Source organism: Halichoerus grypus, chromosome 10 (genome assembly GCF_964656455.1).
Source record: "Halichoerus grypus chromosome 10, mHalGry1.hap1.1, whole genome shotgun sequence".
Lineage (NCBI taxonomy): Eukaryota > Metazoa > Chordata > Mammalia > Carnivora > Phocidae > Halichoerus > Halichoerus grypus.
Window position 1 is genome coordinate 26,761,728 of NC_135721.1, and position 25,779 is coordinate 26,787,506.

General features: G+C 39.1%; 1 long non-coding RNA gene across 1 annotated transcript in view; it reads left to right on the forward strand.

The window, feature by feature from the left end:
• Window positions 1-8,533: 8,533 nt before the first annotated feature.
• The window catches only part of LOC118536220 (uncharacterized), a 207,305-nt gene continuing 190,059 nt past the window's right edge, over window positions 8,534-25,779 (forward strand). Inside the window, exon 1 of the long non-coding RNA XR_013442159.1 lies at window positions 8,534-8,609. This is a non-coding gene — a long non-coding RNA (uncharacterized LOC118536220). The remainder of the gene's footprint in view (window positions 8,610-25,779) is intronic.

Consider the following 25,779-nt stretch of genomic DNA (forward strand, 5'->3'; position numbering starts at 1 on the left):
CATCTTTTTGCAACTCCTTGGGTCCAGATTAACTTGTTGGGTTCTTAGTGATGAGATCCAGAGTGGTTATAACCAGATAAATGGCCATCTCCTTGCAGAATTCTGCCCTAAGAACACATATTACTGACTAGAATTGCAACTTGTTACATATTTCCATATTGCAGCCCAAAGAAGGAAGATGAGGAGCGATCCCTCTAGTTTTCCCCATTCTCTGTCTTAATTCCAAATCCTCTAATTCTTAGTGCTCAGGTTTAAAAAAAAAAAAGATACATAAAAGAATATTTTGTGGCTTTTTCTGAAGCTTGGCAAAGTTAATACTTTATATCAGGTTTCCTCTCTTGTGCTGCTGAGGAGCAGAAAATAAAAAGAAAATAAGCACACACACACACACAAAAAACAAAAAAACCCACAAACCCCCAAAAAACCCCAAAACCCCACACATAAAACAAACAAAGAAACAAACAAAAAAACCTCCAAAAAACCCCTCAAACAAACAAACAAAAACTCCCATAAAGCAAGAGAGAAATCGTTTGAGGGCCTCTGTGGTTTTATTGCTTGTGTCAATTTCTCTCTTTTTACACCATCCAACTGTGCAAAGGCCTGCAGCTCCTACAAACAAGAGGCAGCATGGAGAACAGCAGAGAAGCCAAAGAAGGCATCCAGTTTCCCTCCTTAGTAGTGACTCACTGGAGTTCCACCCACTATAAACAAGAATCCCAAAATACAGAAGGGAGACATGCATTTCTTTTCCTTCTTAGAGTTCCAGTTAGCCAATATTTAACCATTCAACTAGGAAACGTACATGCTTCATTCCAATATCAACATCTTTTGCACAGTGCTTTATTAGGGAGAGCATAAAAAGGGGAACACATTTGAGTTGAGCTGCTTAAAACAAAGCACACTGTGCCACCTGGTTGGAAGGAAGGCAGACTTCCCCTCGGGGCATGATTTCAAGCTGGGGCAAGCAAAGGTAAAATCTTGAGTTCATATTTCCATTAAAAACAGGGATTATGATTTTGATCCTGCTGTTCAGTGTTCTCTCTCCCGTTTTTTCCCAAATGAAAAATCCCCAGTCTCTCAAAAATAAAAATTAAGAAGAATCTTTCTGGTACCCTGCAGCAGAGCCACAAAACTCCACCATACATTAAAGCTCTTGTACCATGATTCTGCTCACAAGGCCCCCAGATGCTTCTGTGTGGCTTCCTCACAGCAATGGGTGCAAGGAACTCTTTGCTCTAATTCCAGGGGGGTTATATGATTGGGGCAAACCATTTAACTTCCCAGTGTCTGAATTCTAACTTGTAAAATGGGCAAAAGAGACTTTAATCCACAGGGGTTTAAAGAAACTAATTGAAATTTAAAAGACTTTCTTGGATTTACAATAAAGAATACGACTACCAAATTCTCATTGTTATCCTCCTGCCCTAAGGGACCCAACAGACTTTCATGCATATGAGCCTATTTAAACTTTGCAGCTCCCTCATGAGTCAGAAGAAGACAGATCTCAACACTCACATTCTACAAGGAGAGACTGAGGACTTCAGAGGTTAAACTGAGTACCTACCCTACCTGACTCCCAGTGGGATGCAGTTTTCACAAATTCATATTGTACTTTAGTAGAGTCATGGAGAAAACTTGGTTTTATGATTCACATTTGTCTCCCAGGAGAGCTCTGTGAATATTTTTACTGCCCAGTAATTTATGTAACAGGAAAAGAATGTGCTGATGTACTTGCTCCATGATGTCATAGTATATAGATGATATGGAGAAAACAGATACCTTTAGAGAAAAAAATAAAGAAGAAAAAGAATAATTCAGAACAACAATTTGGAAATGATACATTTCTGTCTAAGACACTAATACACACACACACACACACACACACACACACACACACACGGCCTTAGGGGAGTGACAAAGTATGGGTTCTATCTTTATATATAATGAAAATTATTCTCCCAATGGCAGTTTAACTTATCTTAATGGAATATTACCAGTATATTAAAAAATTCCTATAAATTACTCAGCTGGCTTTTATAATACTGGCCTATTCTATTTTAAATATCTAAGAAGTTATATTCTGCTTCTAATTGGACTTGATACAACTGGTTAGAAAAGAGTCAATTGCTCACTTTGGGGAAATATAATAACTCTTCTGGGCAGTTTGGGTGCCACGTAGTACATTGGATGAGGTAATTTTCTAAATGGTATCCTAGAATTAATGCACATTTGAAAGAGTCATTTACCCTTTTTTAGAGGTAGGTGCAGGCTTTACAATGGAATTCAGTGGCTAAATCTAATTAAAACACCAGTCATGTGATTTTTTTATGCCTAATCAGTCCCAGTCTTGGAAAAGTACCCTGAGTAATCCCTCCTCTGCTAGGGCTGTCGGATCCTGATGGCTGTGGTCTGTGCCATTTACAAGGTTTGGATTCCAGATTCCATTTTATCCTATTTATTTCCTGAACAAGCTATGGAATTCTAGTATGAATGGGCTTGTATCTCTGGGGGAGATTTGAGTCCCCTTTACCTTTTCTTCTTCCCTACTCTATGGGATCTGGTGACTAGAATGTCCTAGAGCTATAATATTTCGTACATCTCTAAATTGGAACGGAGATTGGTTGATGGTAGGTGGCCTTTCTGTGAGTTGAGGGGGAATGTTGACACAAGGAAGAGGTGGGGTTATGGCTCAGAATACCATAATATAGTCTATCTTCATATATGTTCTGTGGGTCCTTGAAAAGAATGTGTATTCTATTGTTAGGTGGAGTATTCTATCAGTGTTGATTAGATCCTGTTGGCTGATGTTGTGTTTGAGTTCTTTTGTATCCTTGCTGAATTCTAGATAGTTGTTCTACTGATTTTTGGGAGATGGGTATTGAAGTCTCTAACTAGAAATGTGGAATTGTCTGTTCCTCCTTTCACTTTATTCGTTTTGCTACAAATATTTTGCAGTTCTGTGGTTTGGTGCATACATATTTAGAATTGCTATGTCCTCTTGTAGCATTGACCCATTTATCATTATATAATAATGTCCTTCTCTGTCTCTGGTAATTTTCTTTGTTCTGAAGTCAATGTTATATTATATTAATATAGCCATTCCTGCTTTCTTTTGATTAATGTTTGCATAATATATCTTTTACCATACTTCTAATTTTCAACTTGCCTAGATTATTATATTTGATGTGCATTTCTTATAAACAGCATATAGTTGGGTCGTGTTTTTTAATACACTTTGCCAATCTCTTTTACTTGCTGTATTTAGATAATTTAAATTAAATGTAATTATTAATCTGTTAGGGCTTAAGTCTGCTATTTTGTTTTTTATTTTCTGTTTGCTCTCTCTGTTTTTTGTAGATATACAGTGAATATAGTAAAGCAAGCTTTAGAGTCTCTCATTTGCATAGGTCCTTTGAAATGACATAGGAGGGGCTCTAGCACACTATTCTCACATTATCTTGTGTTTTTGTAAAATTTTGTAAAATTTGCAAAAAGAAAGTATTTTGACTGGTCAATTAAGAGCTGTTTTTTCTACTCTGGCTTCTCCTTCTGCTGGGTGGCAATGGAGTGGCCAGTGGAATATTTTTGTGAATTAGCTTAGGGTAAGTTGAGCCGGGGATACAGTTTGATTAGATTTATGAGGTATATTTAAGTGGTTTGCAATTCTGTTCATGAGTATTAAGTTATTGTTAGCTGTACCAGTGTAGAAATTGCCTCCAGAAATACTTCTACCTTGTGTTCTGCAAGTCCAACTGGAGTCACTTTAAGCAACTGCAAAGCCAGAGGCTGAATAATGATGTGAAAGTGTCCATGGTATCTGGCATTGGAAATATGTGAGTGCTACCAGAGAAACAAGGTATGAAAAATTTGGAACCGGAGCCAGAAGTTGGAAAAAACTTCCAAATATGATATATGAAAGAACTTTGATAGAGAATCTCCAATTTGATAATATTCCACCAAATTTATATATTACCAAGTATGAATTATGAAGATAAAAGAAATACTCCATGATAAAACTATCAATAATAAAAGCAAATCTTGAGAAATATGTTAGCAGAAACTAGATTATCTTTCTAGTCTCTCCACAGAAAGTGATTTTACAAAATTGTGGTCCTATTAAGAGGTAAATGAAAGATAGTAGGGAAAAATGTAGGGGAAAAAAGTATTACAGAAGTGTATAGATAGTTAATTATTAACTGTAATTCTCAATGCTCTGGTTTTGTGGTATTTGCCATGTTTTTAACACTTACAATGTTTGGGTAACCTTTCTTGTTCTAAACAAAAGTTCATGTTCATATCTAATTTTGTCCCATAACTTTGGATTCTTTTCCTTAAAATAGTCACTTAAATTGTATAAACTTTATGCCCAGAAATCCCAATCTACCCTTGATCATATGCATGGTGTCACCTCATGCCCTCATTCCCCTTCCCTGAATAGATGGAGTGAACACTCTCAAAAGAGAGAATAGAGCCCCTGTATTCTTTTTTTTTTTTTAAAGATTTATTTATTTATTTATTTGAGAGAGAATGAGAGACAGAGAGCATGAGAGGGAGGAGGGTCAGAGGGAGAAGCAGACTCCCCGCTGAGCAGGGAGCCCGATGCGGGACTCGATCCCGGGACTCCAGGATCATGACCTGAGCCGAAGGCAGTCGCTTAACCAACTGAGCCACCCAGGCGCCCCTAGAGCCCCTGTATTCTTCAAGCGACTGTAGCATCAGTAGAGCTTTCTTTCTTTTTTTTTTTTACATGTCTGCACCTGCTGTGACTCAGGCTATGACTGAATATGAGATATCCAGCTCTCAAATAATAGCTGAGAGGAGAAAATGAATAGTAACCCACACTACATCTGAGAAAAATTATTGGGATAAAGCTGCTCAGATCAAGTATGGAAAGCATAAGAAATGACAGTGCAACTGTGAAGACATACTTCAGGAACAATAAAAACAGGCATGAAGAAAAAAACAAACAAAAAAGAACAAACTATGAATCCAGTCTCGGAAATACAGTGACCCAGAACAAAAGAAATTCCCACAAATTCTCTGTGTTATTTGGCAATGTAGCAAAAATGACAGTCATGTAACATATCAGGGAAGAGATGATAGATAATATAATGAAGATGCTCTAGAGCAAATAAAACAAATTGAGGACCAAACTAAGACATCACAGAAACGATAAAGTGATTAGAAACATCAGGGAACAGACTAGCATAGGTGAAAATAAAAATACTGATGTAGACAAAAGACTTGACATAGCCATGATGAATGTAGATAAAAAAGAATAAGATATTTAAATTAAATATAAAGTAATAGACATGGAAGAGAGACAAAGACAATCAATCCAATGCAAAGATGACTGATGACCCTGATATATATAATCTCACAAATGGAACTGAAAATGTATTCAGAGATTGATATAACAGAAGAAAATTTCTGTGAAATAAAGAATTGCATGAGTAAATTGGACAAGGTTACTGTATCCTAGCAAAAGTAATAAAAAGCAATCGACATCTAGACATAGACTGGTTAGGTTGAACTTCATGGATAAAGAGAGAATTCTTAAGGCATTAAGGTAGAAAAAGAATAAGGCATTAAGGTAGAAAAAGAGAAAAATGACATGCTGCCTCCAAGTTTTCTTTTAGCATAGAGATAAATGCCATCTTGGAAAAAGTGGCAATCTAATATAACATTCAGACAAGTTGTTTTCAAGTAGAAAGGAAATATACATTCTCGGTAGTGTATCACATACTTCAGGCAATGAAGCACTCATGAGCCCTTTCTAGAAAAAAACAACTTGGTCAGATGAGAGGAGAATAAAACAAAACCATCTGTGGAAGGCAGAATAACGTACCTTCTCCCCAGATGGCCACGTCCTAATCCCCAGAACATGTGAGTATATTACTTTATATGGCAAAAGGGACTTTGTAGGTGTAAAGTTAGGGATCTTTAGAGGGGGAACCTATCTTGAATTACTAATGGTCCCAGTGTGATCACAACTTTTCTTTTTCTTTTTTTTTTTTTTAAAGATTTTATTTATTTTTTTGACAGAGAGAGACATAGCGAGAGCAGGAACACAAGCAGGGGGAGTGGGAGAGGGAGAAGCAGGCTTCCGCAGAGCAGGGAGCCCGATGCGGGACTCGATCCCAGGACCCTGGGACCATGACCTGAGCCGAAGGCAGATGCTTAACGACTGAGCCACCCAGGCGCCCCACAACTTTTCTTATAAGTGAAAGAGGGAGGCAAGAAGGTCAGAATCAGAGAGATATTTGAAGATTTACTATATTGTAGGCTTTGAGGGTGGGGGAAGGGGCCATGAGCTAAGGAATGCAGACAGCCTTTAGAAGCTGGAAAAGGCAGTGAGACAGATTCTCTCCTGGAGCCTTCAAAAGGAACACAGCCCTGCCAACACCTTGACTTTAGCCCAGTGAAATCTATTTTGCACTTGTGACGTACAGGACTGTAAGATAGTAAGTTTGTGTTGTTTTAAGCTCTAATTTGTTATAGTAGCAATAGGAAACCAACATACTACCAACAAACCAAATAAAAACAAAGAGAGAAAGAAATCTCCCAGAATTCAGGAATGGAGATACCATGGTAAAAGGGACTTGCTGTGAACATTGAATGACTTTGAATACAGAACTAAGATAAACTAATTCTGGGAATTATGATTTTAGAGTAGACAATAAATGTATAGTCTATTGATGGATTAGTTGAGATAGTAGCTAGAATACAGTTAGGATGCTATAAAAAGAAACCTAAAAACGAATTGGCTTTAATGAAATAGAAATGTATTTCATTCTCATGTAAAAGCCTGGGTGGATAATCCAGGGCTGGTTTGGTGGTTAAAGGTATTGGGACCCAGGCGTCTATTGCTTTGTTGCTCTGCCCATCGTCAGCGTGTGACTTTCATCTCATATTCCCACATGGATGTTCCAGCCATCACCATCATGTCTGCATGCTAGCCTGTGGAGAGGTGGAAAACGGATCTAGGCAATAGCCTGCTCCTTCTCTGTTAAGGCGTGGTGTAGAAGTTACAGATACTTCTCCAGTATTTTGTTGCCCAGAATTTTGTCAGATGGCCACAACTGCCTGTAAAGGAGGCAGGGAAATGTTGTCTTTAGCAGGGATGTCTTGTGCTCAACTAATACTTATAATCGAAAAAGGGGGAAACAGAGACTGGGGAAGAAGAAGCAGTTTTTGCCACACTTGATGATATAAAAATAATGATATAATCTGAATCAGGGATTGAGGAGGGAGACAGAAGGTAATGTGGTCTGCTTCCTCCCTCCCATTTTTATGGCAGGACATGGTTCCATTCGAAGCATCTAGAGTTGAAATATGTAGTTGAAATTATTTCAACTCGGTTTTCATAATCACTTTTTGACCTAAGAGTGATCTTTTTGGGAATACTTCTTATGGTAAAGAAACATTTCATATTCAAGGATTACTTCAATTTTACCTCATTTTCATTTTTTTGGTTAAATAAAATTAAAAATAAAATTTTAATGTTGAAATAGCATTCATATTGTGATTCCATTTTAATGAAAGTCAATAGATTTTTTTCTGGGTATATGAATAGATAGACATCTAGAATAACACTCTCACATAATATTAAGTATGGTTATTTATGGGCAGTAGGATTTTGGGCAATTTTTTTCACTGTTAGACTTTTCTGTGTCACTTTAATTTTTATAATGAGACATGTAATTTTAAACAAAATGAGTAAGTCTTTTTTCTTAACAAAGATACAGTCATTACTAATGTGAGGAGGAAGGGATTTTTAAAATTTTATAAGAAGTATCACGGAGTGTCCTTAATTAGTGCAATAACACAAGCTTGAATTTCTAAAAATCTCTTTAATAACTCTTCTTAACGTATTATGTTTACTGTTTTACATATCTCCTTTCTGTTTTCCTGTCATGATTCGCAGGAAACCTCTCCAACTCGAAAGGGAATGTTTTCAGAGAGCAGTAAAGTAGAGATGTTTTCCTTCCAGACGTTCTTGCGTGGGCAGGGATCTCCAGGAAGCAGAGGAAGCGGTGATAGCTATAAAGAAAAAAGGACTCAGACTGAATTCTGTGGATTGTGGGAGGAACAGGACAAACCCATGCATCCAGCCTGGGGTTCATAAGAGAATGTACAGAGCTATCAAAACCTGCCACTTAGCCCAGAGCTTCTGCTGCTCTGAAAATGGTGTTTTCTACCACCCTACCTTATCTTCCTGGCCTTTGGGTCATACTTTATTGCATCAGGAATGAGCCCTTAATCTGGGACAAACAGTATTTTGGTTGGCTGGTGACAACCTGTATGGCTTGGCTTGAAGATACGATGTGTGCAATGTCTGAGTTATGCTCATGTCGCTGACTGGTTTCCCACGAAGTGCTCTGAAATTGTGTAGGAGGGTTATCCGGGAGTGCTCTCAAGATCAACAAGGGGCAGGGGAGGGGGGGAGGGGAAGGAAGGAAGCATGAGTGGGCAGAGGGAGCAGCTGAATGGTGATGCAGTCTCACTGCAGGGCTTAGCAGATCCTGTAGAGAGTTTTGAAGCTGGAATGAATCTTCAGAGATGTTCCGAGTTGGAACAAGAGGACGAGGCCACTATGCTCTCTATTTGTAAGTCCCAGCTGCCCAGGAAGGGGACACTGCCTTGGGTGGGGCAGCTGAGGCAGTCTTTGTGGGGGCTGACAGCTGGGGACTCTGTCAGCAGCACTCCCAGTGGCTAGGGGAGAAGTCCCTGTATTTCCGAAGGGGCTCTGGGTGGCACATTGCAGTATTTGTCCATTGCAGCCCCCTTCTCCTTTTTGCTATCAGTTAGAATCTCTCTATTTTGGGATTTGGGGCAGGTAACATAGTGTGCATTGTCACTTTCTATGGAAGAGAGTGGAAGTCCTTATGAAGAAGGGGCCAGGGAGGCCTATGGAAGCTCATGTCATGAAACAGGAGCTGTACATACACAAGAAAGCAGCTTGAATTAGGCCAGAGAGCACCAAAGGGGGCCACCAAGCACCCTAATGATGTGAGGTGGACTTCTGACGTGTGAACTCCTGTGGCTGAGTCAGCTCCAGTGCAGTTCTTGATTTTCTGTAGATAGAATTTTCCCTATGGTTTTACAGGTATTCTTCCTTTAGATAGTAGCCCAAAGGTCTGAAATTCTATGGTGACCTAAGTGTACATAATTCCATGTAGCCTGATCTATATAAATGCAAGGGACTCAGGACCAAGATGTATAGGCCATCCTCTTTGGGGGACCATTTATCTGTATCACCACTGCCATAATAACATGGCCCCAGGTGATGCAGGATGATGAAAGGCGCAGGTTATGTTTAATGTTCCTTTATCACATCCATCTAGTGCCACTTCTGGGTTCTTGCCCCACGTCATTCATTCTGACCTTACACTGTACGATGGAACAAAATATTCTGACAGTGGATATTTAGTTAATAAGTACTCAGAGTATTTAGTTAAATAAATGAGATGGAGCAGTATTAATTCTTGACCTTCATAATATTGAAGGTATTGATATTAAATGAGATCAGTAATATAAACATTTGTTATGCACATATCACATGTCAGCCTCTACGTAAAGGCCTTTGAATATATTATTTCAATTAATACTCAAATGTCAGATGATAGGTAAGTGTTTTTCTCCCCTTGTTGCAGATGAGGGAACTGGTGGTCAGGAGACTAAGCATCTTGTCAAAGGTCATAAGGCTAGTAAGTGGTAGAGCCAGGACTGAAAGCGGGCAGCTTGCCTCCGGACTGCACCTTTCTGCACCCTAGATTGAAAGGATTGCAGTCCTTATGCCCTCAGCACTGGGCTGTTGACAGAGTAATGGGTGGTGGTCTGGTGAGCTCTGTTCTCCTCCCTCAGGGGCTGCTCTGCCTGAAATTCAACCCTTTGAGCTTCCCTCCTGAGGCTCTTCTTGCAGCTGGCCTCTTTCAAGTGGCACAAATTTTATAGGACACCCGACACTAGGATTCATTTTCACCAAGATATTACTAGATTGTTGAAGCAGTTTAATCCCATAAAACCAGTCTCGGATATTAGATGTTTGGGAGTCTGGAGCACACTGAAGAGAAAAGAGCGGGTTGAAGTCACCAAAGGCAAATTTCCCTCAGAGGTGTTTTCCCTGCTCTTGACCGTGTTTAAAGATTAGCTTGTGTGTAGGATATCCTTTAGCGTGCACAGAAGATAAGGGCCAGAGTCAGCAAATGCCAGTTGGATTTTAAAAGTTGGATACAATCCAAATAATATTTATTTTACTTATTTTGTAAGTCAACATATTAAAATCGCTGAAACATGCTGAAATATGATTTTGGAGAATGGCAGTGGTTCTGAGTTACGTTCCAAATTCCTCGCTGTCAGTTTTCTTTTGTTCCTTTGAGCAAGGACCTTCAGGTGGTGGAAGTACAGTAGTCTCTGTGTTACCTCGAAAGCTGAAGCCTGTCCCTGGTGGTTGCCTAGCAACCTTTGTCTGTTTTGTATTCTTTTGTAAAAAAGTATTTTTCTATTGTACAACGCAAAATTTTGTATTTGTATTTATTGACGATTTAAAATGAGGTTCTTATTTGTGTGTTAGAATACAACAAAGTCCATGTGAGTCCATCAAACCTCTGAGTAATAATTATGAGACAGTGAAGCCTTATTTGGTGAAACTACAAGCAGGAACGGCCCCACAATCATAAAGGCATTTCAGAATCCTGCTGCAAAGCATAAAGGACTCAAAGAATGTGCTACTCCTAATGGAACCGCGTGTTTCTTATGAAATGTTGCTTTTTAAATACATATATTATTAGTGCTCTCATGGGCTAAATGTATTTTTATTGAAGATACTATCCTAAAGTTGCTTGGCACTCAAAGCTATAGAAATAAGAAAGATGCAAAACAATATAAAACGTGTAAAATATTTTCAGTATTTTTTAACTTTTTAATTTTTCAGAACTTATGGACATGATGATTTGCTAGTTTTTTTTGTTTTGTTTTGTTTTCCTCTCAGTGAAGGAACTCTTAGGCGCTTGTGTGATTTACATTCTAATTTTCCTCTTTGAACTCACCTTTCCTTGGTCTTTCAAGGGTTTTAGAGGGTGATATACAAAAGGCTTGAGAACTGAACCTCCATAAGTATTCATGGTGAAAGCCATGATTCTCTTAATGTCTGGAGAAATTAAATTTTGATCTGTAGAGATGATCTTTTTTTTTTTTTTTATTTTAAAAGATTTTATTTATTTATTTGAGACAGAGAGAATGAGAGAGAGAGAGAGAGCACATGAGAGGGGGAAGGGTCAGAGGGAGAAGCAGGCTCCCTGCCGAGCAGGGAGCCCGATGCGGGACTCGATCCAGAGACTCCAGGATCATGACCTGAGCCGAAGGCAGTCGCTTAACCAACTGAGCCACCCAGGCGCCCTGTAGAGATGATCTTATGGCAAATATTTAGCTGCCCTAAACATAGAAGCTACGTTTATGTAAACAGTGAAACCCAAATACGGAGTTGAAGTGGAATTCAAGGCCTTCATCTGTGCAAAAGATTCCTAATTAAGTAATGTCAGGATCAAATGGAAGAATATTCTTAGAAATTAATGTGCTCCTCTTAGTAACAAGGAACTAGTATTAAACAGTGCTCAGAAGTTTTTAAATGCTCTTACATTTGATAAGACTTCGGTATAAGACTGGTTTCACGAATAACTAATTTAAGCAGGTTCCCTAAATGGTCTACCCAGATGTTCTACAGCTGTGGCAAGAAACAATGGACCATTCATTTGCCAAAGACTCGTTTAGAACGGTCTCTCATCTGCAATATGAGAATTTTATTCACTATACTTTCTAAAAAGAAGTCAGGACTTAAATAAAAATGTGGAGGGGATCCTTCTTCCCGCAGTCCTTCCTAAAAGTTTGCAAAGAACTGGGGCTTGCCCTTTGGGGGGGCTATTTTATTAGGGACCAGCCACAGAGCTGACTCAAGAGGGTTTCAGATAGCCAGAGGGAGGAAGTTAATTAATTAATTAATTAATTTTAAAGATTTTATTTATTTATTTGAGAGAGAATGAGATAGGGAGCATGAGAGGGGGGAGGGTCAGAGGGAGAAGCAGACTCCCTGCTGAGCAGAGAGCCCGATGTGGGACTCGATCCCGGGACTCCAGGATCATGACCTGAGCCGAAGGCAGTCGCCCAACCAACTGAGCCACCCAGGCGCCCCGGGAGGAAGTTAATTTAGTCGAAGTTTAAAAAAGATCTGAAGTTGGTGTTTATTTCATCATCTCCTAATCTGGTGAAAAAACATACCCATGACTCAGACAAACTGAGTACATGTGTGTGTATGTACATGTGCACATGGGACCTCTTTTCATTCATTCCCTATTTGTAGGTTTTATGATTTTTAAATGTCTTTTTTCCCCTTCATCATTCTCTAACTGTTCATTTTTTTTTTAAGATTTGATTTATTTATTTGTCAGAGAGAGAGGGAGGGTGAGAGAGCACAAGCAGAGGGAGCGGCAAGCAGAGGGAAAAGCAGGCTGCCTGCTGAGCAAGGAGCTCAATTCGGGACTTGATCCCAGGACCCTGGGATAATGACCTGAGCCAAAGGCAAACTCATAACCGACTGAGCCACCCAGGCATCCCTCTAACTGTTCATCTTGACTAGATCCTACAGGCACAAAATGTTTGTGTGCATGGCTGGAGAAAAACAAGGATGTGACATTGCTATGTGGTTCATGGCAGGGTCCACCCCTTCATCCTTTTGAGTTGACTTATGGACCTGGTATGTCTTTGAACAGTTATATCCATAGAAGTATGGGTGAGGAAGGGTTTTGGATTTGAGAATTACCTGATTTTTCTTCCTTCAAATGTCGGTAGGGAGAGCACTGTGTACGGCGGTTCTGTTCATGGAGTCAGCCTTTCTTCTGTCCCTGCATCTGTGGGGGAGGGAGAACTGCTATTGACTTGTTATTAGCCACAGCGCCCCATTTTAAGAGGCTGACCTGTAAGTATGACATTGGAATCTAGTTCCTTTTTCTATCTGTTCTTGAAGAACAGAAAAGAACTAAGAGTCACTTGAAGTTTTCCTAATCAAAGATCAACTGTAGTTCCTGAATTTCACTAATTCACTGGCTCTTCCCTGACTGGCAGGTGAACCTCAGCCTACTTTTAGTTCTTTCCATTTTTTATCTACATCTTGGAAGTTCTCAGGTGGGGTCTTCTGAGTTCTCACAAGTCAGCCCTTTTGCTCCCTATGCTACTAGACTAGTCCGTGTCATGTGGTTGCTGCCAAGATGCCTGCAGCGTGTGGAGATGTTAGTGCTCTGCTCTGGGATCCTGCCTATCTAGATTGGTGCTCTCCTGCAGCCACCATGCTGCTTGATCATCCCTTCTCCAGGTGTGGATGCCCCCCAGGGGTCCAGCCACACGCTGTCTTGGCCCTAATACTGCTGTAGTATTCTGGCAGTCTGCTCAGAACAGCAGGCTTGTAGTAGGCTGCTATTTATGCTTATCCAGCCTCTCATTCTCTTCATCTCACCTTTCCTTTGGGAACCCACCTCTTCCTCTTCTCTGTGGTCCAGTGGGATTGTTAATCACTGTGCCTTGCACACACATGGCCTGCAGGTGTCTTCTTAACCCAAGCTAGGATGAGGCGACTCAGTCTCCAGGAAATTTGCATGGTGATTGCAGGGACATACCCTTGGAAGGAAGTTGTTACTCCAGTGGTATTGCCTCAAAGACACTATCTACGAGATTTTGACGAGTGGTTCCTGGGGGCTATTCTGCTTTCTGTCCTTCCTGGGTTTAGGTGGATCAGCTTTCCTTCTCTGGCTAAGATAACCAGAGTCAGTTTTGGTTGCTTAGAACCAATTAACTGTTCCTGACACCATAGGGGAATGGCCACCTTTCTGATCACTTAGAGTTGGTTGCAGCAGGTTACCTGGCCCTTAAGGAGTTAGAAGATTTAATGAGATGCCTGTTTGGTTATAACTACAACTTCAGTCTTTCCAGAGGATCTGCCAATGTTCTGGGTGGGTAGGGTGGAAGGCTCATCTGATAACCATGTCCTGTAATCAGGATAACATCTTCCTCCTGACCCCAGGCTCTGTTACTGAGGCTGTCTGGTACAGTGACTCTCTACTGTGGGCACAGGGTCCTGATGGGCAAATAATTGCCTGGAGATGTAAGTAATTTGAGAATGTATATTCCATTCTATATAATTACATGAGTTACAAGTTGGACAAATTTGATACATCCCACCCCATGGTGGACTCTCTCTTTTTCTAGTCCTGATGGTTCCTCTTCTCATAATTTGGCTTCTGCCACTTCCTCTCCCCTTCCTTCATGAGTTTTCTCCAGCTAAATTGTGGTAGGTACCACAGGAGTTCTTTCCCTAGAAGTAACCGCATCCCGTGTAAACCTAATGGATATAAATAAAACAGGTAGCAAGAGGATGGTGTTACCTAACTCCACACAACTGAATGATTCCAAAATCACAGCCCGTACCCAGCAAAGACACCATTACAGTGTGTTTACTGAGTGATTACCAGGCATATGTTGTGCCAACTACATTTATAGTTATTTTATTTCAGCCTCTCAACAACCTGGAAGTAGCTAGTATTGTCTCCCTGCTCCAGTATTTTCATGTTTTATAGATGAGAAAATTGAGGTTCAGTGTTGTTGAATATGCTCTCAGATGTTACTTGTATTTGAGTTCCATCTATCCAGATCCAAAGCCCATACTTCCTCTGTCACTGCTCTTATTCAGCTTCATTCTACAAATTCAAGTTATCATAGGATCAGAAGTTGTAATATATTAGATATGGCCACTGTTATAAAATAATTCACCATTTAGGGGCACCTGGGTGGCTCAGTCGTTCAGTGTCTGCCTTCGGCTCAGGTCATGATCCCAGGGTCCTGGGATTGAGCCCCGCATCGGGCTCCCTGCTCCTAGGGAAGCCCGCTTCTCCCTCTCCTGCTCCCCCCTGATTGTGTTCCCTCTCTAGCTGTGTCTCTCTCTGTCAAATAAATAAATAAAACCTTTAAAAAAATAAAATTATTCACCATTTAGCAGAAGAGCCAGTTTAAACACTAGTTGTAATAAGACTTTATTATTAGAGGCATGGGCAAAATGTCTTGGGAGCCTAGAAGAGGGAAAATTAATTCCACCTGGGTTTGGGTCATAGAAGAAGGCTTGCTAGAGGAGGGGACTTCTGGATTGGAATTTGAAGATTAATAGGAACCTACTGGGCCTCCTCACTCTGCTCAGGCTCTGACACTGTATGTCAGGCAGCCATGGATTCCTGTCATCAGCATGAAACGTGCTTGGCGTCATTAATGACTTTTAGCCTGAATTGTCCAAAAAGGGAGTGGAAAGGAAGTAATCTGGAAAGAGGGAAGGGAAGGGAGGAGTGGGGGCAGAAAAACAAAAATGGGTAAGGATGAAAGATGAAAGAGAAATTTATGACCTTGAATCCCAGGTGGGTCCTGAACACAGCCCAGCAATCTTAGTTATTTCCTTCTTCCCTTTATCATTTTTCCATGATCCCAGAAGACTATTTTCATCCTACCTACTCCCCTTAAATCTTTAACATCTTTCATCCTTTTTTATTCTCACTGATTCTGATTCTTACTTCATAGAAAATAATGAACATAGAACTCCCTCTCCTTCGCAGCATTAAATCTTCTGACCTATCTGCATCTGTACTTTATGCTCTGCCCTTGCTCGTTTTTACGGGGGAACTGTCCTTGCTCTTTCCTAAGGCCACCTACCTGTTGCTACTCAGATACTGTTCTTGGAACTGTTTCCTCTCTCTCTGGCAATATGAGTTTTTTCTCCTTTCTAATGAGTCACCATGCATGTTAGAATATATCCCATCTTCAAGCAAGCAGGCAATCAAGCAAGCCCTTCCTTGACCCCATAAGCTTTTTTTCCTTTCTTTTTATAGTAAAAACTCTTCCAAAGATTGTCCCTGCTTGCTGTCTCTACTTTTCCCTCTTTCAATCTTGCTTGAACACTTCAATAAAAATTTTATCTTCACCATGACAAGAAAACAGCTTTTACCAGGGTGTCACCAATGATCCTTCTTCATTTTTTGTTTTATGTGAATCTCAGCAATGTTCACCAGTGGATCACTTCCTTCCTGAAACAGTTTCTTCACTTGGATTCTAGAACACCTTACTTCCCTGATTTCCCTCCAGCTTTATTAGTTTGAAAAAAAATATCTCTCTTATTGGGTTATTATTTGTTAATATTTGGAATAAATTATGCACTTTATAAAATGTCTTTTAGTATCTAATGAAACTTTTATGATTTAATCTTTTTTAAACTTACTATGATGAGTGTATTAATACATATTGACTATTTGTCATTCTTAGAATGAACTGTTTGGTTGTGACATATTACTCTTTTGTTGTATTCACTCTATTTATATTTTAATTGGGAATTTTGTTTAAATATTCATAAATGAAATTTGCATGTATGACATTTTGGTGCATTTTTGGGTCATTTTATATGTGTTATGCTGGTTTTTAAAAATTAAATGTTATTTTCTCCTTTCTCCATGTTCTGTAATAATTGGTTGCTTTTATAAAAATTGTTCCCATTCCTTATAAATAATTCAAGTTTGAAAGGAAAAACAAAACAAAATGGAGGCTCACTCCAAATTCTATCATTTGAAAATAACTATAATATTAAACATGATACCAGATCTCTCTTGATGCGTATATATATATTATGTTTGTGGATACAAAGAACAGTGTGGCTAGAAGTTGGTAGGTGCTCAATTAATGATATCTGTTTATTGAATAAATAGAATGTTAGATGGAATTAATTTTGCACACATGAAGTCATACTAAATTGTATATTTATTAAATTTTATATTATTTTAAATAAAAATTAACAAAATTAGTTTTACTTGATAGTAACAAAACAAATAGTTGAAATAACTGAAACTGGAGATAGTTCAGAAATTTAGATAAACTTTTTATCACAAAATATTAATTTTTAAAAGATGCCTCTATGGTTTCAGAAAAATAATTCAATAAAAAGGAAGATTTGATTTATTATATTTATTTTTACTTTTTATTTACTTTTACTTAACTTTTAGGTAATGATGATTGATAGCAATTTAACAATTCCTATCTTCACCTCATTATTTTTTATTAATGTGTTATTTTAAGTCCTCATATTTATTTTGCTTACTTTCTGCTCTTTACTCATCATTTCTAAGTTTGTCTTAGCCTTATTACCATAATTTAATATTTTCAGTATTCACCACTGATCCTTTTAGCAAGCCTTCTTTATTCATCTCTGTTGCCTTGTTTCCATTGTTCGGTGGAATTTGCAAGGCAGTCTTGTGAGTGCTACACTTCATTATCATTAATCAACCTCTTGGTTGGCTAGGTTCTTGATATTTCACATTCCCTCAGAACTTTGCATATATTGTTAATATCATTTTCTGGTAGTATATGCTTCTATGGAAACATCTAAGACCAGCCTGTTTTTTATTTTATTTCATTTCATTTTATCATTTTTTTAAAGATTTTTTTTTTTTTTTATTTATTCATTTGACAGAGAGAGAGACAGCGAGAGCAGGAACGCAAGCAAGGGAGTGGGAGAGAGAGAAGCAGGCCTCCCGCGGAGCAAGGAGCCTGATGCCGGGCTCGATCCCAGGACTCTGGGATCCTGACCTGAGCCGAAGGCAGACACTTAATGACTGAGCCACCCAGGCGCCCTCATTTTATCATTTTTTAATGCTACAATGGAGTTTCTGTTGGAGGGGAAGAACTCCTGGATTCACTTCATCTTCACTCACCCATCTTTTCTCCAGAGCTGTTCCCATTCCATCTGGTGATGAAAAGGAAACAATAGGGCATCTCTCTGATTCTGGTTCTGTTAGAGTAGACGAACATGATCTGTGACTCCCAGTTAAGTTTGAATTTCAGATAAACAATGAACACCTTTTCAGTATAAGTATATCCAAGTGAAACTGGGTGTGCTGTAATTTTATTTGTTAAATCTGGCAACCTTAGGTACCATTGGTAATAGGTTGGTTTTCTTGCCTTTGTTGGATGTGAGTGGGTGATGAGAGCCTGACTGGGGCATTTCAGTGTTTCTTCTGTTCCCTGGCTTCCTGTTTCCTCAGAAGATCTTATGTCATTAATATTCTCATTTGTTTTCAATCCTCTCTGATCCTTTGGGGATAATTAGGTCTGAATAGACCTGATAGCCTCCCTGTTCTGTAGAGACAGTAGTGGCCATTCTTCCCACCTCACTGGCAACTTGTAGAAAAGTGACAAGGGCTTCTGCCTCCTTCAGAACTGGTTTGTCCATGTCTTTCTAGGGAACATCATTGTCATTCAGTTTGCTTCTCTGTGAATTGGGGCTATTAGTGAGAATTCTCAGTATATTTTAACTTATCTTTCCCTTGTTGTGATATGGGTCAAAAGCCACACTATGCCACGTTACATCATAACAGAATCTTTGCCTCTTTTCTTCTACACATTTATGGCAGAGATTTGGACTCTTTTTGACTTGTGTGTGTTTATGTGTACATGTTTATTAGTTTTCACTACTTTTTTCCTTCAATTTGGGGGAAGATGGATTATCTGTGACTGGCTCCAATCTACCATTTTTACTCAAAACCAGTATAAATAACACAATAATTATCCCAGACTTAAAATTTGAAATATTTCACTCATAAACTTGCCTGAATTCAATGTTTTTATGAGAATTGGTTTTTTGAAAACTTTGGAATTTTTTCCATGTTTTGGTTTTGTTTAAGTTTTCTGTTTTTTGAGGGTTTTAACATTTTTAGAAAAAAAAATGTACAAACTATTCTTTTAAAATTATTTTAGCTTATATTTATTATATTTCCCTTTTCATATTCTTAAATTTGTGTTTTTGTGTTTTCTCCCTTTTTGAAATCTTTGGTAGTATAGTGGTTTTACCTAGTTTATTTACCCACCCTCCTAAGAGACTAGCTTTTATGTTTATCAGCAAATTCTACTTTTTTGTTTTCTAATTTATTAATTGGTATTATTTAATTATTTTTTTCTTAAGTTGATGATATTATTTATCAATGTAACATGTACTTATCTTTTTTTTTTTAAAGATTTTATTTATTTATTTGTTAGAGAGAGAGAGAGCATGGGCGAGAGAGAGTGAGCCAGAGAACAAGCAGGGGGAGCTGCAGGCAGAGGGAGAAACAGGCTCCCTGCTGAGCAAGGAGCCCGATGCGGGACTCCATCCCAGGACCCTGGGATCATGACCTGAGCCGAAGGCAGCCACTTAACCGACTGAGCCACCCAGGCGACCCAACATGTACATATCTTGAATCTAATTAAACTTTACCTTTGTATACAGCCATATAACCACTCCACAGGCCAATTTATAGAACTTTTCATCACCCCAGAAAGTTTCTTGTGACTTTTTCTTATGAACACTACCCCTATCACCCTGCAAGAGGTAATTATTCTGTTGATTTCTATTACCATAAATTAGGATGGACTATTATTGAACTTCTGATAAATCAGTATTATAGTGGGGCTCTGGCTTTTTTTGCTCAACATAAAGTTTTCAGAATTCATTTATGTTACTGAGTCTATCTGTTTAAAATTTATTTTTATGCTGTCCTGATTGTATGTTTTGTTATTTTCCAATTCAAATGTGATGGTTAAGTTTTGTTTATTTTTGTTTGGTAACATGATTCAGGTCATAGATTTTCCTTGTAGTGCAATATTAGTTTCCCCCTAGGTTTTGGTGTATGTACCTTAATCAGTGATTGTAAGTTAACCATTTTATTTGGCCATGCAGTGTCTCTGATTGTCTGTTTATGGAGTTGGAAACTTTAGATATCATGATTTTTGTAACCCAGTAGAGGTTGTAATGATTGATGAGATACTGTAAGTTCACCAGATGTCCTCATCCATAAAGAAAGCCCAGCACTCTGCATACTTGGCTAAAATTTCTAATTGTTTTCATTTCAGAACTAGGTTTCTGTATCCTGCTGGTAGTCAGTCCAAAGGGAAGTTATAGCTTTTTTTTTTTCCCCCAAAAATGTGAAGATCGACAAAATGGTGAGGAAATGAACAGTTAAAAGTTTAAGGTATGATTTCCTTTTCAAGATAACATATTTTGGCTGAACTAGATTACTTTAACCAAACAAACTAGAAGATTCTTTATACTTTTTTTTTGTCTTAAGACTCCTGCTTCAGAATTTATTTGTTTATTTTTTTCAGTTTAAGTTTTCATGTCACTTAGTGATGACAGTTTTATTCTGGTCTTCAAACTGAAGTCTGAATTTGTAGTAATCAGAAGTTCAAGCAACTTTTATGTGTTTCTGTGTAGGTATGTCTTGTTGTTAAATTATGTTTTTAATTTTCATTTTAGGAATTATAGTCTTGTACTAGATACTCTCTCTGCCTGGAATGCTTTCATCCCATGATTGTAGATGGCTGGCTCCCTATTGTTAGTTAGACCTTAGAGAGACTTCCTTGATGATCCATCTAAAATAGCTATTGATCTCTCCTTTTCCCCTTTTCTGTTTTAAATCTCTTTGTAGCACTATGGTCATTTTGTATTTTCCTTTCCTTTCTTCCCTCCTTCTCTCTAGTTTTAGATGTCTGTCCTAGTTTAGATGTTTGTCTCCCAACTGCTCACAAAATGGTGTAAATGCCAAGGAGTAGGAATCTTGTCTGTGAGAGTCACCTCTATTTCCAGTGTTTAGAGCAGGACCCAGAATAGGTCATTGTGAGACATTAAATGAGTTAATGAAGGAATGAATTAGAAGTCCCCAATTATTCCAATGAATACAATATTGAAGGAATTATAATTAGTGAACATTCTGTAAAGCATCATTTAATGTTTGAATGAGTGTCTGAATGAGTGAACTTCTACATCCTTAGGGAAGATGTGTTTCTTTGTATGATCCCTTATGTAAATGTTTAATAATTCCTTCTCACTGAAACCGTTTGCTTTTTCCCAACATACGGCCTTTCTCTTGATCCCATTCTTGAGTTTATCCTGAGTTCAGTCCCTGGCCTCCTTTTTCTTATTTTAACTGGGCACATCTAAAATATGATTACTAGAAAAGGTGGCTCTAAAGAAAAAAAATTTAAAAAATGGCTGTGGTTCTTCTCATATAACAAGAGTAACCTAAAACAGTGATTAATTAATGAATAATTTTTGCATTTTAGATTGCTTTATATTTTAGCAATTGACATATTCAGGTGATAAATTCATGCTTACAATGTGCTGGGCATTGGGGATATACAGATGAGAAAAGCAAAGTTCTTACCTTTGAGGAGCTCACATACTGTTGTGGAAGATAAACTTTTAAACCCTTAATTTGATGAGTTCAAAAAGGTGCCACAGGACATATACAGTGTTGTTGGAAATTGCATAGGCATTCACCAGGAAGGTAAGGATGAGTAGAACATTCTTAAGCATGTGCCCAGGGGTCTCTAAGGCACTGGGTTCTAATCAATTCCAAGTCATTCTCCAACAGATGCCTCCAACAGATGCACTTCTAGGCAAGGGGGATGCTGCTTAGCAGTGTCTGGCATATGGTACACGCTCAAAAAAATATTCAGTGAATTAATAATAACTTTGTTCATTGGATGACAAAGATCCATCAAGAGTTTCCTAGTGGGGTATATATGAGTAATGTTTTGTTTTTTGTTTTGTTTTGTTTTGTTTTTTAAATGCTCACACTGACATCAGGGTGGAAAGACCTAAAATTGGCAAGAGTCTGGTACCTGTGGGACCTGCTGGGATAATCCAGGGGGTCAGTGACTCTGACTTTCCTTGGAGCATCTGAGCAGGAGCCTTCACAGCACATATGTAAAGCAGGGGGGCGGGGCTGGATTCAGGAGAAAAAATGTAGAGTTCAGAGGAAGGAGCAGGCATTATTGTGTTCAAGAACCTACTGTGCACTGCAAATAATCTTTCTAAGTTACTCAGAAGTGTTCAGAAGCAAAGGCCCTTTGCATGAGAATCATTGGATTGTTATCGTTACTCTCTTAAGTTACAGCTTCCGAAATGAAATCTTTTGCTGTTCTCCTCTAAGACCTGATATTTGTCTCTTGGCTCCTGCGCTAGGGCAGTTTGGCTTTTTAATTGTTTGTTTGTTTTTTTTTTTTCCTAAGAAGGAAAAACGCTGCTATCCTCCTTCAGTAACAACTTGTCTGTGATGGAAAATTGTCTCCCTAGAATTTCTCACACATTGATGGAGATTGAACTCAGGGCAGAATCCATTTGTCAGGGTAAGTTTGGTGAAGGGACTCTTGCCCTCCAGGCTGCCACTGAAGTCCCTCCATTTAAGGTTCTGTGGTGGTGCCTGTATATAAGGCAGTGGTGCTTCCTGAATCTCAGTCACGTAAAATCTCGCATATAGGGGAGGTCCCGCCTGTATGATTATTGATGTTTTTTATTTTATGTTATTATTTTATTCTTTAAGATTATTTATTTATTATTGTCAGAGAGAGAGAGCACAAGCAGAGGGAGAGGCAGAGAGAGAGGGAGAAGCAGGCTCCCCACCGAGCAGGGAGCTTGATGGGGAGACTCGATCCCAGGACCCTGACATCATGACCTGAGCTGAAGGCAGATGCTTAACCAACTGAGCCACCCAGGTGTCCCTATTGATGTTTTTTAAATTAAACTTTGAATTAAGCAAAGTATATTAAAAAATTGGACTGATTCTAAGCAAATGCAGTCATGGAATCACAGATTTTGTGTGCTACTTTTTTCCCTCCTGATGCACATTAGCATAAATTCATAACTCATAAAAGATGTTTGTTCTCAGATCTGATGAAATGATCTTGTGTTTCCCTAACTGTATAGGACTTCCACCTCAGGAAACTCTGGCATAGTGTTTCGAAGCTGATGCAAACCTTTGTGAGCCACAGCTCCAGCTAAAATCTGGAGATGAGGAAAGAATAGTGGAGGGGCCCCGTACTTCTGCCCCCGACAGCTGTCTCAGTCTGCTGATCAATTTGAGGGGAAGTAATAGGATCCCAGCAGATGAGGAGCCCAGAGTACACATTTTTCTTCCCAGAAAGAGGAAGGTAAGCCCCAGTTTTGGTGTGACCAGTGAAGACATGGTCCCAGACGCTGAGAGATTAGCTACAAAGAATGCCACGGGAGGAGGGGGTGCACAACGCTGCAGGTGGCGCAGGATTCTGGGAGGAACTCATGATGCATGAGAGGCCTGTGCTTTCTCTGGAACCCTGGCCCTCACTGTGATCTTGGCTACTGGGAATTACCAGGTCTCCAGGTAACCGAGGCTTACCCACTCACGTTGGCCAAAAGTCAAGGACATACAGCTTTTATAGCCCCTGTTCCAGTGAAGAATCAGGATTCTCATTGACCAAGCCATCACTCTGTTATATGTGTTTGATAATTGAGGAGCCAAGTGGAGAAAGACTACAGCTTTTAGCTGCAAATACAGGAAGAATTCAGAATGACAGAAATGTAGTTACAATGGCACTTCAATTAATAAAACCCATGGAAAACATGCCCTCTTACAAGGAAATCATCATGTTTGAGAAAATACAAAACAAAAACAACTATAAATCACAAAGTTGCTGTACGTGCTTTTACTTGACTAGAGAACACCCACCCAACACATCCACAAATAAAAAATCCAAGCAGTCAACCAAAAACCTCTCTTTCACAGCTTGTGTTGTCTCCTCACAGTTTAAAGTGAAGAAAAAATTCTTTAAGCAAAAATTCCTTTGAGTATCCAGTCTCATCTTTCTGCACCTACCTAGCATAAGGCCCACCAGCTCCGGCATACTCCTTGCCTGAATTCACAGGTTACTCCCTCCCCTTCCCCCAATGTACAAGACCTTCTTTCATTTCTTCTTCTTCCTCATCGAAATTGAGAAGAACCTTGAAATCCAAACCATTTGTCCTCACTGATTATTGATTGATTATATTTTAACTCAACATATCTGTGAGTATGCCCCATGGACCACAGTTTTTTAGATGTCAGTGAGTACTTTATAACCAAAAGGAAAAGTTGCAGGTCAAATTAATTTGAAAATGTGTGATTGAACAACCTGAATGGACTTCTCAGAAACTTTATTGGGTATATGTAAATTTATAAACCATAAGAAGGGTATATATCATCCTGTGCTTCCCAAACTTATTTGATTGTGGTAGAAACTTATTTTTGAGCATCTCCAGGAACTTAAATTTGTCTGACATACTCTGGAGAATGCCATTTTAGCTGAAACTCATCTAAGCTTACCTAAGCAGAGTGTATCTAAACAATTTGTTTAGATTTTACTCCTATAGTAGGTTAACTAGGCCCCAAAAAGATGTGTATAAGTCCTAACCCCTAGTACTTGTGAATGTGGTATTATTAGGAAATAAAGTCTTTACAGATGTAATTAAGGATCTCAAAATGAGCTCATCCTAGTTTTAGGGTGGGCCCTGAACCTAATGACAGTGTCCTTATAAGGAATACAAAAGGAGAGGACACAGAGATACACAGGGAGAAGGAGGTCACATGAAGAAGGCAGCAGAGACTGGAGTTATGATACCATAGCCAAGGAATGCGAGGAACCAAAAGAACTTGGAAGGCTCGGGCGCCTGGGTGGCTAAGCAACTGCCTTCGGCTCAGGTCATGATCCTGGAGTCCTGGGATCGAGTCCCGCATTGGGCTCCCTGCTCAGCAGGGAGTCTGCTTCTCCCTCTCCCGCTCCCCCCTCTTGTGCTCTCTCTCTCTCTCAAATAAATAAATAAAATCTTTAAAAAAAAAAAAAAAAGAACTTGGAAGGCTCAAAGGAGGGATTCTTCCCAAGAGCCTTCAGAGGGGGCATGGCCCTAATGACACTGACTTTGGATGTCTACAGAAGTGAGAGGGAATAAATTTTTCTTGTTTTAAGCCTCTTGATTTCTGATAATTTGTCGTGGCAGCCCTAGGAAAGTAGTATAATGCCATTTATTTCTAATTGTGGAATGTGGTGACTGAGGCTTACTTTTTATTTTTTAAAAAAGATTAGGCGTCAGTGAGCAATGGACAGATACTTTTGAAGGCAGAGACAGACTGTGGTTTGATCACTGAAAATGAAGTTGATTTAATCTTTTGAGTTTGTTGATTGGTGGGAGGGAGGGAAGGTATATTAGAAGAAATAACCATGATTTCTATTCAAAAGACAGTTTCCTTCCTTTTGGGTCCCTTTCCGTTGTTTTCCTGTCTCGGTGACGGGCTCCTGCATCCATCTGTCTTCTCCAGTTTCCGCACCAGATCAATCACAAACGCTGATGATGTTAACTTACAAATATTGCTCAAGTCCATCCTCTTATTCATCTGTTTAATGCAGCACCTGAGTCCAGGCTTCATCAGTTCTTGTCTGGGCTCCTGGAACTCCTAACTGTCCTCCATGTATTTACTTTAGCTTCACTCCAAAACATTTTTGTTCCCCAAGCATGTTATGTATCCTCTTCTCTCCCAACACTTTAAATACTACCCACTTTAAATGGCCTCCCACTTCTTTTAGATGAAGACCAATATCCTTAATATGTGCAGAAAGGCCTGCTATCATCTGATCTCTAACTCCCCAAACTCATCTCACACCCCATTTCCCTTTGCTGTCTTCTCCCTATTCTAGAGGCTAGAAGGAGCCTATATTGTTGAACTCATGTGTAACTTCCATTTCTGCCTCCATGGCCACCTCGTTCATGAACTCAGTGAGTAAGCATGGGTTGGTCAGGGAAGGAGGCTAACACATAACTCTTTATAGAAAGCCTCCTTCCCAGTGGAGGTTCTTTGGTCATGATTCATATGGGACAAAAATATC